General features: G+C 34.0%; 2 long non-coding RNA genes across 2 annotated transcripts; both read right to left on the reverse strand.

Annotated features, from left to right (window-relative positions):
* Positions 1-2,400: 2,400 nt before the first annotated feature.
* LOC111717310 (uncharacterized) lies at positions 2,401-10,739 on the reverse strand. Its single transcript, XR_002768747.1, has 5 exons — positions 10,701-10,739; positions 4,992-5,096; positions 4,170-4,296; positions 3,734-3,812; positions 2,401-2,655 (listed from the first exon to the last, which is right to left on the reverse strand). It is a non-coding gene; the product is annotated as an uncharacterized LOC111717310 (long non-coding RNA).
* A 52-nt stretch (positions 10,740-10,791) lies between these two features.
* Positions 10,792-12,697, reverse strand: LOC111717311 (uncharacterized). Its single transcript, XR_002768748.1, has 3 exons — positions 12,589-12,697; positions 11,047-11,127; positions 10,792-10,834 (listed from the first exon to the last, which is right to left on the reverse strand). It is a non-coding gene; the product is annotated as an uncharacterized LOC111717311 (long non-coding RNA).
* Positions 12,698-13,549: the final 852 nt, after the last annotated feature.

Raw genomic sequence — 13,549 nt, forward strand, 5'->3', positions numbered from 1 at the left:
AGTGCTCAGTTAAAATGCGCAGTAAATCCCTAAAATGACGGCCTGGTGTGGTATTAAAGTGCGCAAGGATCGCATTCCATAAGGTTTCCCCCCCCCCCCCCTTCAAAAACCGCCGGGTTTCCCAAATGGTGGTCGCATCCATCTCCATTTGATTGGATGAGGACTTAAGGAGCAGGTTATTCATCGCTGATAAAACCTCTAGCGGAGATTTATTATCAGCGTTTTTCATGGTTTTTAATGACGATCTCAATGGATGATTGAAGTTAGTCAAGGGTTTTCCTAGATCCATGTATGGTCTGGAGAGTAGAGAAAACCTCGGGAATGGTTGCTTTCCAAAATTTGAGTTGCTCTAGTGTGCTCAAGCACTCTGTGGGTAAAATGGTGTATAAACCCTTAATGCATTCAATCTCACTAAGGCCGACCTTTAGACCTAGGAAGAAATTATAGAATTCCAATGATCCTTCTAGTGAGCCCATTCCCCTCCCATCTTTCCAGAAGTTTCGCAGGGTCTCCAAATCCTTAGACTGGAGTACCCTTTCACTCAAGGTATAGACAGGTTTAACAAAGGTTGCAGGTAAGTGCTGTGTGATTTCCACAGCAGCTGCAGAGACCAGCGTAGATATTGTAGAGATGATAAGCGCAGTGGCTAGAGCAGGGGGTGCAGACTCAAGGGGCGGGTTGTCAAGGTACAAAGCTCGTACCTCAGAGGGGGTTAGGAAGGAAATAAGCCTGTCACTCAGTTTGTCAAGGATAGATTTTGGTAGGTCTGGTAAAGTAATGGACAATTCTGCAATTTTCAGTTCATGGTCTCAATTTGGGTCAGTCATGGTTGGGTTGAAATAATGGTGGGTACTCAAAAGTATCAAAAAAACTTCCCAAATATAGGAACCTTCACTATGAATTTGTTAGGGATCAAATCTTAACCAAGCCTAACAAATTATGCAGAAACGGAACTTCTTATCCTTTTGTAAAAGAAATGCCAAACAATACAAAATACTACTTTTTGACGGAGATATATGCAATATTTAATTGAAAATAAAAAAACTGCACCTTTTTTAATTTTTAGACGATCCAGAGAAGAGATTTGTAGAGGGGAATGTAGAGGAAAACCGCTGCTGCGTAGTACAGGACAGGCCGAAGTACAGGAGGCTGGGGCTGGTGCACTACAATAGAATACAGGGAGAAATGGAAAAGTGAAAAAAGGAAAATATTATTGCCTGATTAGCATTGGATTCCTGTGAATCCAATGCGTAATGTTAGAGAGCTGAAAACAAGCTCAGGAGCTCCTTCACTGGGACTGGAACCTCTCAGCAACAGCTAACAGGAGCTTGTACACTGGGACTGGAACTGGTCGGGAACAGCACTTAAACAATAATCGGCAGAAGTGGACCGTCAGAGATAAAAGAACTGTAATTAGCGATGATTACGTAGGTAATTTGTAATTTGTAAATTACTGACCTGTTGGCCAAAAGATACAAAAGTGTATCCTATAGGCTTTTTGAGTATAGAGCGTGTAACTTGCTCATGGTGTAGGTAGAGGCTGCAGGGATAGCAAGGAGTACCAGGTTCTTGGTCGCGCCTCATCCCATTTGAGCCAATAAAGAACTTTTGGAATAATGTATTTTCTCGTAAAACATAGATGGAATCAAATAGGTTGTGTTATGGAGACTTGGAGGAACCTCTCTAGCTCATATCCTGATTTGAACTGCTTGTCGGTTTGTCTTGCAGGATTGAGGTTGCCTGTTTTGTTCAAGGTCTACGTTCTTGGTGTAGCCAGGGAGCCAGTGTAGGGGTTTCATAAAAATATATAAATTTTAATTAATATGTCATATTATTACAATTTGTTATTTTAATAAACGAAATAGAATTGGTGCAGTTTTTTATATCTTTTAGTTTTTTGTAAGAAATATATTTATGTTTTTTGTATTTGATGTTTTGTTTGATCCGGAAATATCTGGTTCTTTTACGTGGATGTAGGATTCTTTGTCTGCTGAAAGGTAGGGCTAAGTATTTTGTTTGAAGGTTAAGCGTGGAGCTTTAGAATTCATACTTTATGATACCCACGCTTTAGATTCATGTAACAACATAGCTTTAAAGATATTAAGAGATTCATATTCAGGTTTTTTTTTCCCAGGAAGGGCTTACATTTCTTTTTCTTTTTAAGGGGGGACCAAAACAAAGCTAAGCAGTTTTAAAGATAAATTCTTACAGAATTAGAAGTGCAAGCCTGCCAGGCAAAATCAATGAATTTATTAAGAGACTATATAGTATTTGCATATAAAACAGATAAAAACATACAACATTTTTTTATCTTTGATTATGAAAATTTTGAAGTTCTAGCTGAAGACGACATTTACATGGGTCCTTAATCTATTTTTTCTAGTCTTTACTTTCCAAAAGAAATCTTTTCATGCAATTATTTCCAAACCAAATAAAACCTTTGAGCTTTTATAGGGTTAATAATGGTTAGTTTAAGTTTAGTGGCTTGTTTTCTGTTGTGGAAATCATTGCATAGAGCTTAAATATTTCTTTTATATTTCCAATGCCATGGCACACCAAGATTATGAATTAAAAATTACACTTTTATAAAAACTGCTTTACCTGAAAAGTACTTAAGTACACAGCCAGGACGGCTAGAAGTCCAGGCACTTCCACCTTCACAATGCAAATGTTATGTTTTATCTTTACTCTTCATAAGTTCCCTTTTTCAACAAATATTATTAGTAACCTTGATTTCATCAATCCCTTTATTTGCTATTTTTCATTTAAGGTTATGTTTTATTTTTGCTATTTATCTGTTCCAGGGCGCTATGCACCTGTTTTCAACAAGTTCAATAAGTTTAAATTAAAATGTTTATTTCAAATGCAGGAAATTTAATCATCAGAACTCAAAACTTTAGAATGGGGGATATTGAGATCAATGCTTGATCCTCTCATACATCTATCTTAAGATTAATTTAGTATTTAACCTTTGAAAAACAGTTATTTTTTATTTTTCTGCATTCATGTGTTGTCATATCAATTGGACAAAGGATCGATGGAATGAACGTAAGTTTTTGATAAATGTTTATTAAGACTAACGTTAAAAAAATACTAGGACTATAGTCCTCAAATGTGAAATAATACATTTTTTAATAAGCTCATATTAACATGATTAAATTTATATTTGTTTAAATGCTCAAAAATCCAGCTTGTGAACAGCAGCATTTAGTTCAATTGGATATTAGTCCAATCAATGCATCTGTATTTGTAATCAAACATATCTTTATTACATATAGTAGGGAATGGGATCCTCAAATGTGAAATAATACATTTTTTAATAAGCTCATATTAACATGATTAAATTTATATTTGTATAAATGCTCAAAAAACCGGCTTGTGAACAGCAGAATTTAGTTCAATTGGATATTAGTCCAATCAATGCATCTGTATTTGTAATCAAACATATCTTTATTACATATAGTAGGGAATGGGATATCCAAAAAGAGCTGATTAAAAAGAAAATTAAAAGTTTCCAGAATGGATATTCAGATTATGAGATCAGGATTAAGGGTATCCAATTCTAAAGTTAAGAAATTAAGTGAGTTTTGTTTTAAATTGTGGATTATACTCAAAATGATAATTGTCATTAAATTGGGATTATGTGATAAATGTGAAAATGTTTTGAATTTGTAAAATACACGAACAATATGAAACCTTTGATGAATTGCCTAATCAATAATGATTTACTCACCTCCACCACCATAAGGTCCACACCTAACACCACTCTCTGTAATTAATTCTATCTGGTCCAAATAGTCACCTCCTTGGCCCTGAAAGGTTTGAGTTAGGGTTTTCAACGCAAATTGCAATAATTGCCCCAAATTTCAGGCAAAATTCAGGTGTGCTAACAAAAACGCAAATTACAAATTTTAGTTTTCCCACGAAAATTGCACTTATTTGCAAGAGAACTTTTAATCAACCTTTTACTACTAGCGCTAAAACGTTTGAACAAATTGTGATAAAAATGATGTTTCAGTTATAACTTATATGTACATTCAGGGAACTAGAGAAACCATCAATCTAAGGAAAACCACTAAATAATAAATGTACAGTCGTCTCTGAAGTCTCATCCGCTGTGGGTAAACCTGTATGTTAACATCTACAGGTCAAGCAATGATGATAGTTACCTTAACAGTGAGAACCTTGTCATCTGATTTCCAATTACAAGAGAAAACAGATCCTCCAGTTCCACCATGTTGTGCACCTGCCACATTTCCATACACGAATTCAATTCCATCTATTGTGGAACTTGCCCTAGATTCAAATTTTCTTGAGCCTAGCTTTATAAACCATTTTTTTTGGGATCATAATAGTCTTCAATCTTCGGATCCAGTAGAGAATTAGTCAAAATCTTGTCTGTGATTAAAAGCAACAGCATTTGAAAAGACTCTAGGTTTTTTCTAGACTTGGTTTTTATTTACCCTATCATGATGGGGGGGGGGGTTCCCCCTCTCCCCCCCTAAGTTGTTTTTTCTAAATATCTTTAGAATAGCTTAAATTAGAACGCTAAAACTTCTTCACTTTTTAACTTCATAGTTGTGAACAAATTTTGCTGAACAAAACATTTTTTTTGATGCATAGGGTTGGGTGGAGAGCAGTCATTGGTGGGTTAGTGTTTCAAAAAAATCGGAAATGGTTAATAACTTTCTTATTACTTAGGCTACTGGGCTAAAATGTATATTTTAAAAAAATTAAAAATATTTATTTTTGAACATTTTTCAGACGTTCCTTTTTAACTTTTTAAAATCCTCCCTAGCACCCTAAACATTAAAGATAGAGGTCTAATTATTTCTTATAATGAGCAGGCTTTGAAAAGTTGGACTAAAGACATGTATCACACTTCCGGCTTTCTCAACTCTAAGGGCAAAATCATAGCCCCCAATCTATATTAGACAAAAATAGCCCCATCAGAATAGGGTTAATGTTAATTTTTTTTTTAAATGTTATACCTCACAAAAATACCAGTAGGAGGTCCATTATGAACCTCCCCTGAATCTGACCAGGCTGATCCACCTGTGCCTCCAAAGGGTCCATCTACAACTGAGCTCCACACTCTGAATAAAATACATATATAATCAAGCTATATTCATCCTGTTTACCCCAGCAGGAGGAGCCTTTTCAGCCTAAACATGTAAATTCAAATGTCAAACTTTAATTTACTTGGCTTTAACAAATATTTAGCTTATGGTGGCCTGGACGTATTTTTTGGGTTACTGTAGAACCTGAAACTGCATATTTAGAACTGATTTAAAAGATATTAAATCCATTCAAAATGTAAGAATAATATTGCACTGACTTCCCTGATTTGAAGTTTGCCCATCAATGTAGATTGTTTTTTTTTGTTTTTTTTTGTACATAATGGTTTGTTTATTTTTATAGAAATTCATGATTTTATCTTAACACATCTTTGACAGTATGCTGCGCTAATGTTTCTTTTAAAATTCTGCTTAATAGATTTGGTTTCTTATTCTCAATCAGTAACTCTACTATAAAGATTCTGCCTGAAAAGAGCACCTTCATGGTCCTGCATGAATATTATTTGTTAAAATTTTGTTTTTAATTGATTTCTTTTAGATGGTTTTGAGATAATTTTTTTCTTAAATGTCATCGATTTGCGTAAACTTGTTGATGGGACTCACTTTTAACCATATACATTGCAATATATATATATATATATATATACCTTCTAGATGCAGAATTTTGCTTAGCCTTAGGCATTCTTTAGTCGCAATCAAGCCATTCAAGCCTCTAGATAACCTGACATTTTCTGGGGGTGGCCTAAGGCAATCTTTTTTCGACCAAGCCAACCTGCCCACCCCAAAAATCAGTTGCGTAAGTTGCCTTTTTCCCCTTCCTTTGGGACTATAAAAATGCCAAATTTTTTTGTTTAAAGCAGTAAGTAATCAGACTGGAATGGCTCTGATATTAGGTCTGGTTTATCATAGTACTACCCCTGTAATTTGTAGTTATAATTTTGGCGCACATTCCCTTTAATGCTATATTAGAAGATATTTGTGCCTCTCTACTAATCCTCTTTATCTCTCAATCAAAATAGTCTCTTGTAATTTGTTTAATTTCTCAGATATTTTAATGTTTTTCTTTTTTCATGTTGTATGTATATTTCAACTAAACTCAATAAAAAGGATAATTTCCAGTTTTGAGATTATTAGAAAGATCGTTTGCAAGCATATGAATATATTTAAAAAATATTATTTTGAAGAGTTATAACTTACAAACTTTAAGCCTGAGCAGTTCCGACGAAAATTTTGTTATTTTTTTCCTGCAGAAAAGGGTCCCAAGAAACCCCTTTTCCAGCTGGAATCCTCCAGAGGAAAATTTCCAGTATAAATAAAACATTTTTATCCATGACCTGTAGCGTGGCAATGGATAAAAAATGTATCGTACATAAATTTAATAAACAATATATTATTTTTTTGGATATTAAGTCTGGGCAAGAAAACCACCCTGTTTTGCAATTTAGTGATTTATGAATTCCTGGGAAAGGGAAAAGGAGGTTATTAAGTACTTTTTGATATTTTCACTATCAGTTCTGCCACTTATTATACTTGTTTACTTGAAGTCTGGAATCAAGCACCCTACTGATAGGGACAATGTAGATACATCTTTCAGATCTTCCAATCTGGTACATTAATATTTTCATTTAGTTTCCTAATTTTTAGACTGGCGGAGTTTCCACTGTATGTATTGGCTTTTAATGGAGCCAACAGATTTGGCGTTTTTTATTTCTTTTGGTATGTCATTCCATTGTTGAACTACATGATTAGAGGAAAATCTTCTTCTCAACTCTGAATTGGATAGTTTACTTTTAATGTTCAAGGGACCTACTGAGAGTCGTGTTACTCTCTCTCCTCTGTCTTCTTCAAACTTGAATCAAACTCTTTTATCAACTCTATCAATCTCTATCAATTTTGAAAGTTTGGACCATGTCAAATGGAATCCACCTGTCCTTCAGACTAAGTATGTGGAGTTATTTCAACCTGTCTTTATAATTATTGCTGCGAAGTCCAGAGATCATGGTGACAGCTCTTTTTTGTACATTTTCTAGTACTTCTTGATCCTGTTGAAGCCATGGGTTGAAAATTCAGTATGGGTCTAAAGTTGTGAACAGGTTTAAGAAGGTTTTTCTGTCTTTGTAATGAAAGGAGCGTGAAATTTGGGTTAAGCACCATGATTTTCTTTTCTGGCTGCTTCCTTACACTGGAGGGATGGCTTTAGAGATTTATGGATTATAACTTCAATATCTCTTTCTTTTTCTGTTTTAGATATGACCTGGTTGTTCATTAAGTAGTTTGTTTCAGAATTTCCTCTTCCCACATGCATAACCTTGCATTTATCAGTGTTAAATCTTTTCCTTCATAGATCTGCCCAACTGGACAGATTGTTGAGAGCTGTTTGAAGTGTTTCCGAGTCAGTGGGATTCGTGACTATGTGTCCTACTTTTGTATCGTCCGCAAACTTCTTAATGATAGTAACACACTCTACAGCTTTATCAATATCATTGATGAATATCACAAATAGAAGAGGACCCAACACGCTAGCCTGAGGTACCCCAGATAGCATTTCTTTCCATGTTGATGAAGATCCATTGAGAACTACTCTTTTTGTTCTGTGCTGTAACCAGCTTTCAATTCATTTTAAAATTTTTCCACCAATAGAACAAGCATTGATTTTTTCAATTAATCTCAGGTGGGGTACAGTATCAAAGGCCTTGGAAAAGTCAAGATAAATAAGGTCTAGATTAAATCCCTTGTCTACAAAGTCCATCACAGTCTCCAGAAACTCCAGTAGATTTGTGACACTGGATTTATTGGACATAAACCTATGCTGACTTGAATTTATGAGGTTGTTGTCAGAAAGATGTGTAATGAGCTGATCTCTTAAAATACTCTCAAAGATCTTACACGTAATAGATGTTAGACTGACATGTCTACAGTTAGATGGTTGGAATTTAGAACCTTTTTTATAGATTGGGGTGATATTAGCTGGTTCCAGTCTGATGGAATCTCTCCAGAGTCCAAAGACTTTCTGAAAATTATCAGCAATGCTTCAGAAATAGGTTCCAAAGTATCTCGGAGCAGATGTGCTGACAAGTTGTTAGTACCTGGAGCAGAGGATGGGTTCAACTTTTTAATCTTTTTTACAATATCTTTCTTTGTTATGACAACATCATTGATTTATAATCTTTTCCACTAAAGGTACTTGACCTGAACCATCAATGGTGAAACCCAGCAAAAATGTCATTAAGAAGTTCGGCCACTTTGTCATCTTCAATAACCTTGTTGCTGTCACTATCTATCAATGGGCCAATAGTTGATCTACACTTGGTTTTTGACCTGATGTAAGCGTTAAACTGATTGTTGTTGGATACCTTACTGGCTCGGGAAAGTCTTCTTTCAAATTTTCTCTTTGCACGATTCAGAGCTATCTCTGCTAATTTCTCCTGTTTCTTGTAGTTATCTTCTGCTGTTGGGGTATGGTTTTCTTTCAGTCGTTTGTAAAGTCTATACTTTCTTCACACTGTTGTTTGGGTTTTTTATCCAACCAGATTGGTTTGTTGTTGGCCCTTCTTTTAATTTTTGGGTCATGAAGCATTACATTGTCTTCTAACCTTGTCTTGAGCAGTCCCCATGCTTCTTCTGTAGAACAGTTTAAGAAATCACTCTCCCAGTTAAATCTTTTAAGTAAGTTTTTTATTCCTTTTTAGTCTGCTTTTTGCCAATTAGGAATCTCCTGTAAATTTTCCTTCCTCATGGGTGTGCAGTTTAATTCAACTAGAATCATATCATGGTGACTTTTTCCAATTAGTCCGGCATTCTCAACACTTAACACCCTATTGGGGTTGTTTGTGATTACCAAGTCAAGAATATTACCAGCCTTATGTGCTAGAAAATATACCATTTGATCTAAGAGCTTTCATTTACTTTATCCAAAAACTCTTTGCTAGAATTGTCACTTGTTTTGTTTTCCCAGTTAATCTTGGGAAAATTGAAATCACCAATTAGAACTGTGTTGTTTTTAATATTAGATAAGAGTTTATTTAGTTCCTGGTTGTTAGTTTCACTTGAATTTGGAGACCTGTAGTCCCTGTAGACTGCAATAATGTTCAGTGGAATGGAATTATCTGTTAGTCTGACAGTAATATTGCTGTACTGGTTAAAGTAGTTGTCATTTGAATTATTTGATGTCATTATGCTATTGATTTAATGGTGTAGTAGTAGTAGAACTATTCAATTAATCCTACATATTCACCGCAAATATTGTGTGATGTGTCATATAAAAAAATATTTTTCATATAAAATCATGATTTTTTAATGAGGACAATGTACATATTTGATTTAGGGATGAATAATGAATTTATATTGATGTAAATTGTAAATCAATTAGAATAGATTTCTTTTTTTCTTTCATATCAGATGTGTTGACTTACTGAATATCTGATTGGTACGGTTATTTTAATTTTATTGTTTGAGTATAATACACATTTTTCTTGCCCCCCCCTCCTAAAATTGTTTAGGGGGGGGGGGAATGTTTGTGCGTAATACTTCACTCTTGCCCCTCCCTTACAAAATGTCTAGTTGCACGCCTGATTTCTCCAGGATGAATCAAAATAGATAGCTCCTGTCGTCTTCACCCCTATGGAGGGTTTCAGTTGAATTTGAAAATGGCAATTTAGTTAAAGTACATAGGGTCAAGACTCTCATATAAAGTTGTAATCTCTGATTGTTTGTCCGACCATAACTCAGGAACCCCTTTACTGATTTGCCTATATCATTTTGATTGGGGAACTCGGGAGGCCAAGGGAATGTTCTTAGATTGGTTTAAGATTCTAAGTTGATCTTGAGTTTTAACAATTCAACTAGCTTATCAAAGTTAAAAACACTAGATTTAGTTTTCCTTGTTATGAAGTTCCCAGCTAGCCAAATTGCGCAAAAAGAGCGCAATATAAACGTCACTTTTGGCATTTTTACGTAAATATTGCGTAGAGATTTCGGCTCTTTTTATGTTGTGAGAGACGTAAAATCGCACACTTTGCAACGCAAATAATAGGCAACTTTTCTTTGTCTAGTTTGCGTAGTTATTAAGCCGAGACGTTGTATAAATTGCGGAATTATTTCTACATAAAGCTGTAACTTCTGGTGCTGTTTCCGCAGATGTGTGGATTTCACGTAATGATGAAAGCATGCATGCACTTAGCACTCTAAACTAATTCCTTAGCTTAAGAAACACTGTTTAACACATGAACCTTAATTTCTCTGGCTGTGTAAATTATAGTGAGATATAAAAGAATCTAAATCTTTTTGATCGAAAATTCATTGAATTTTCTTAATAAAAATGTTTTATTTAAAAAAATAAAAATGATTTTTAAACCCAAATCTTGACTTCTAAATGATAAACTTTTAGTAAGAAAATTGAATCTAAACTTTCTTACTTTTTTTAAGTTTTGCATCAAACAAACAGAGATACCTTGCGGTGAAATTTGGTACTTATAAAGTCTAGTGTGCTGTGTGGCAAAAATCCTCCCTCCAATTTGGATAGTTGGGTTGGGATGACAAGTTTCATGTCTTTTTTAAAGGAAGGATAGTTAGTATTTGAAATAAAAACGCATCGAAAACTTTTGATCTTTTGACTGAGCTTACATTGGTGCAGGGGTTGTTGTTGTTGTTGTAGTGGTTGTTGTGGTGGTTGTTGTTGTTGTGGTAGTGGTGGTTGTAGTGGTTGTTGTAGTGGTTGTTGTTGTTGTGGTTGTAGTGGTTGTTGTAGAAGGTAGGATCTAAAAAATAAAAGTTGATTTCATTATGAATTAGAAACATAGATAAAAATAACAATATATCATTTCTTGTCAATATTGTCCTTCTTTTCTTGTCAGTATGCTTTCGGTACATTTTCCAAACTATACTGATGTTAACAAGAAATTTTAGATTTATCTTTATTTAAAAGAAAATGCCCGATCGCCATTAATGACTTATCTAAATACTCACATACCAGCATCAGTCCCTTCAAGACTTCAGTTTCGACGTAAGCAAAAACTTCTTCTTCTTCCAAGACATATTCGAGCTTGTCCAACTATTATACAGGAGAATTTTTAATTTAAGTTTACTCTTCATATCACTTTTTACCGCTAGGTGTCTCTGCCAGAGTAATTATTCAAAGCATCGATCAAGCAGAGACTATTTCGGCATTTAAAGTGCATTGTATATAAAACGAATAAAAAATATTATGAAATATTAACTGAATATGAATGCGTCGAAAAATAATTAATAACTATAGGTTGTAATGTCTGAATGATTTGTTTGAAATTGAATTAAATATTTTCAATGCAAGTTACCGGGTTTCCACCAAAATTTTGGGTTACGGTTTACGTACGGAAATGATTCGGAAATTTTTTCCATTTCCAAGGAAAAGGTTCCGGATTTTGGAAAAAATGTCTAGTTTATTATTTTTTTGATTATCTGTTTAAAGCCTTGTTTTTATAAATTCTTATTTATATGGTTCAATAATCCCATCCTGATCAAATACGGGGGGGGGGGGTGCTAAGCCTATGCAAGGACCCTATAAAAAATAATAACTAATTGGTCAAAAATATTGTGGGGAAAGTAAAAACTGTAACTGTAAGATAGTCGTGATAAACTATAGTAAAATATTTTTAAATATATAATTATATAGAACTAAATGCATATTTAATATATGTCAACTAATAAGTTTTAACTTTTAATGTTTTAACATTGCTTTCTTTGTCTAACATTGTGTTAAAATTTCCAGTTTACGAAATGGAAATTTTACAATTTACGTTATGTGAACTGGAAAAATTTCCGGTTTACAAAGTGGAAACTGGAAATTTTACGGTTTCCATTCCGTAAACAGGAAAAACCTACGATCATTCCATTTCCAAAATGTAAATTTGTTCCAGAAAAATGGAAACCCTAATCCAAGTTGAAAATTGCAACTTTCTGAATTTGTATGGACGCTACGTTCTTTGCAGTAAGTCGTTTTTAACAATTTTCTCCTTATAGACGTAACAGATAGAAGTAAGATTCTCAGCGATCGAAAGCTATTATTTTTCGTCGTATGCCAATACCCCCTTACATTTTTCGCAAACACTCCCTTTAAATCGACGATTTTTTAACCGTTAGGTGTCTCACCCATGTGGAACACAAAAAGATCGAGAGCAGAGGCACCAAGCGGCCAAATAATTGGCATTTAAATTACATTGTGTCTAAAAAAATTGAAAAATTTATGAAATATCAACTCTTTACAAAGTGGCATCAAATTGCATTCCACACTTACAGGTTATAATGTCTGAATGTTCAATTTTAGATTTAATTGAAATATTCACGAATGTGAATTTGTATGGACGCTAAGCTCTTAGTTACACGACGTTTTTACCCATTTTCTTCCTATATGACGAAACAGATATTAGTAAAATTAGTTATAATGATCGATTATCGATATCGAATTCGATTTGATATCAGCGTATACCCCCTCTCATTTTCCGCGAACACTCCCATTAAATTAAGATTTTCTTACATGAGCTGCAGTACAGATGTTGTTTTCCTTGTCTAGATGGAAAGAATTACAAAGGTTTCCCATCAGGATACAAACTACTGCACAGTGTATGGTTTCAGTCTCGATTATCTAGTTCCACAAATAAAATAACTTCCTTTCTTTCATCCGACCACAATTGGTCTCACAATTAATCATTATTTCGTCCGACCACATCCTTTTTTTTGTCCGGCTTTGTCTACAATCTTTATTAAAGTAAATTATTATATTCGAATTTCCAGCCACGTCTTGTTGTAAATAACGGTAAAAATGTAATTTCCTCTTTTGTTTTTCAAGAGGAACATCTTTTAAAGATAAAGTATGGATGAAACCTTTATGGAACTTTTCATGTCATAATTCCTCAAGTAATTATCAAAACCAATTGCTATATTTTCAACTAAAAAATGTTAATCTTTAGTCGTAAATTCTAAAAATTTCAAATATAGGTGTGGTCCTAGCGATAAACTGCAGGTGAGGCTGAATTTTGTTCTAAATATTGTTTTATTTTTCAAACAAAAACAATTAATATTAAATAACATGACATTGTCTAATTTTGAAAAAAAGTGTTGTAAGGCAAAAAAAAATACATTTGAAAAACATAAGCAACGCCCGGACGAAAAAAGGTGTAGTAAGAAAAATTATGACAAAATTTGTGGTGCATACGAAAAATTGGTCTGCAGGGCAGTTTTCAAAACCGTTTATTCCAAAGATTTCCTTTTTGCAACAATGACAAACTGAGAAAACAATACACGCCATAAATTAACGAACCAAAAACACATAAATTTCATTAAAAAGTCTATTTTTGAAATGTACATGCTGTATGTAGACTGTACAGCTTGCTTTAGCTGATTAAAATGGGGCCCCGTGTCATGCCTGGAGCGAACTCTAGTTATGCTACCAGCAAAGCGCAAATTTCTTGAAATAAAAACAAACAATAAAAATTTAT

This window comes from Eurytemora carolleeae, unplaced genomic scaffold, assembly GCF_000591075.1.
Source record: "Eurytemora carolleeae unplaced genomic scaffold, Eaff_2.0 scaffold2504, whole genome shotgun sequence".
NCBI classification, from domain to species: Eukaryota; Metazoa; Arthropoda; class Copepoda; order Calanoida; family Temoridae; genus Eurytemora; species Eurytemora carolleeae.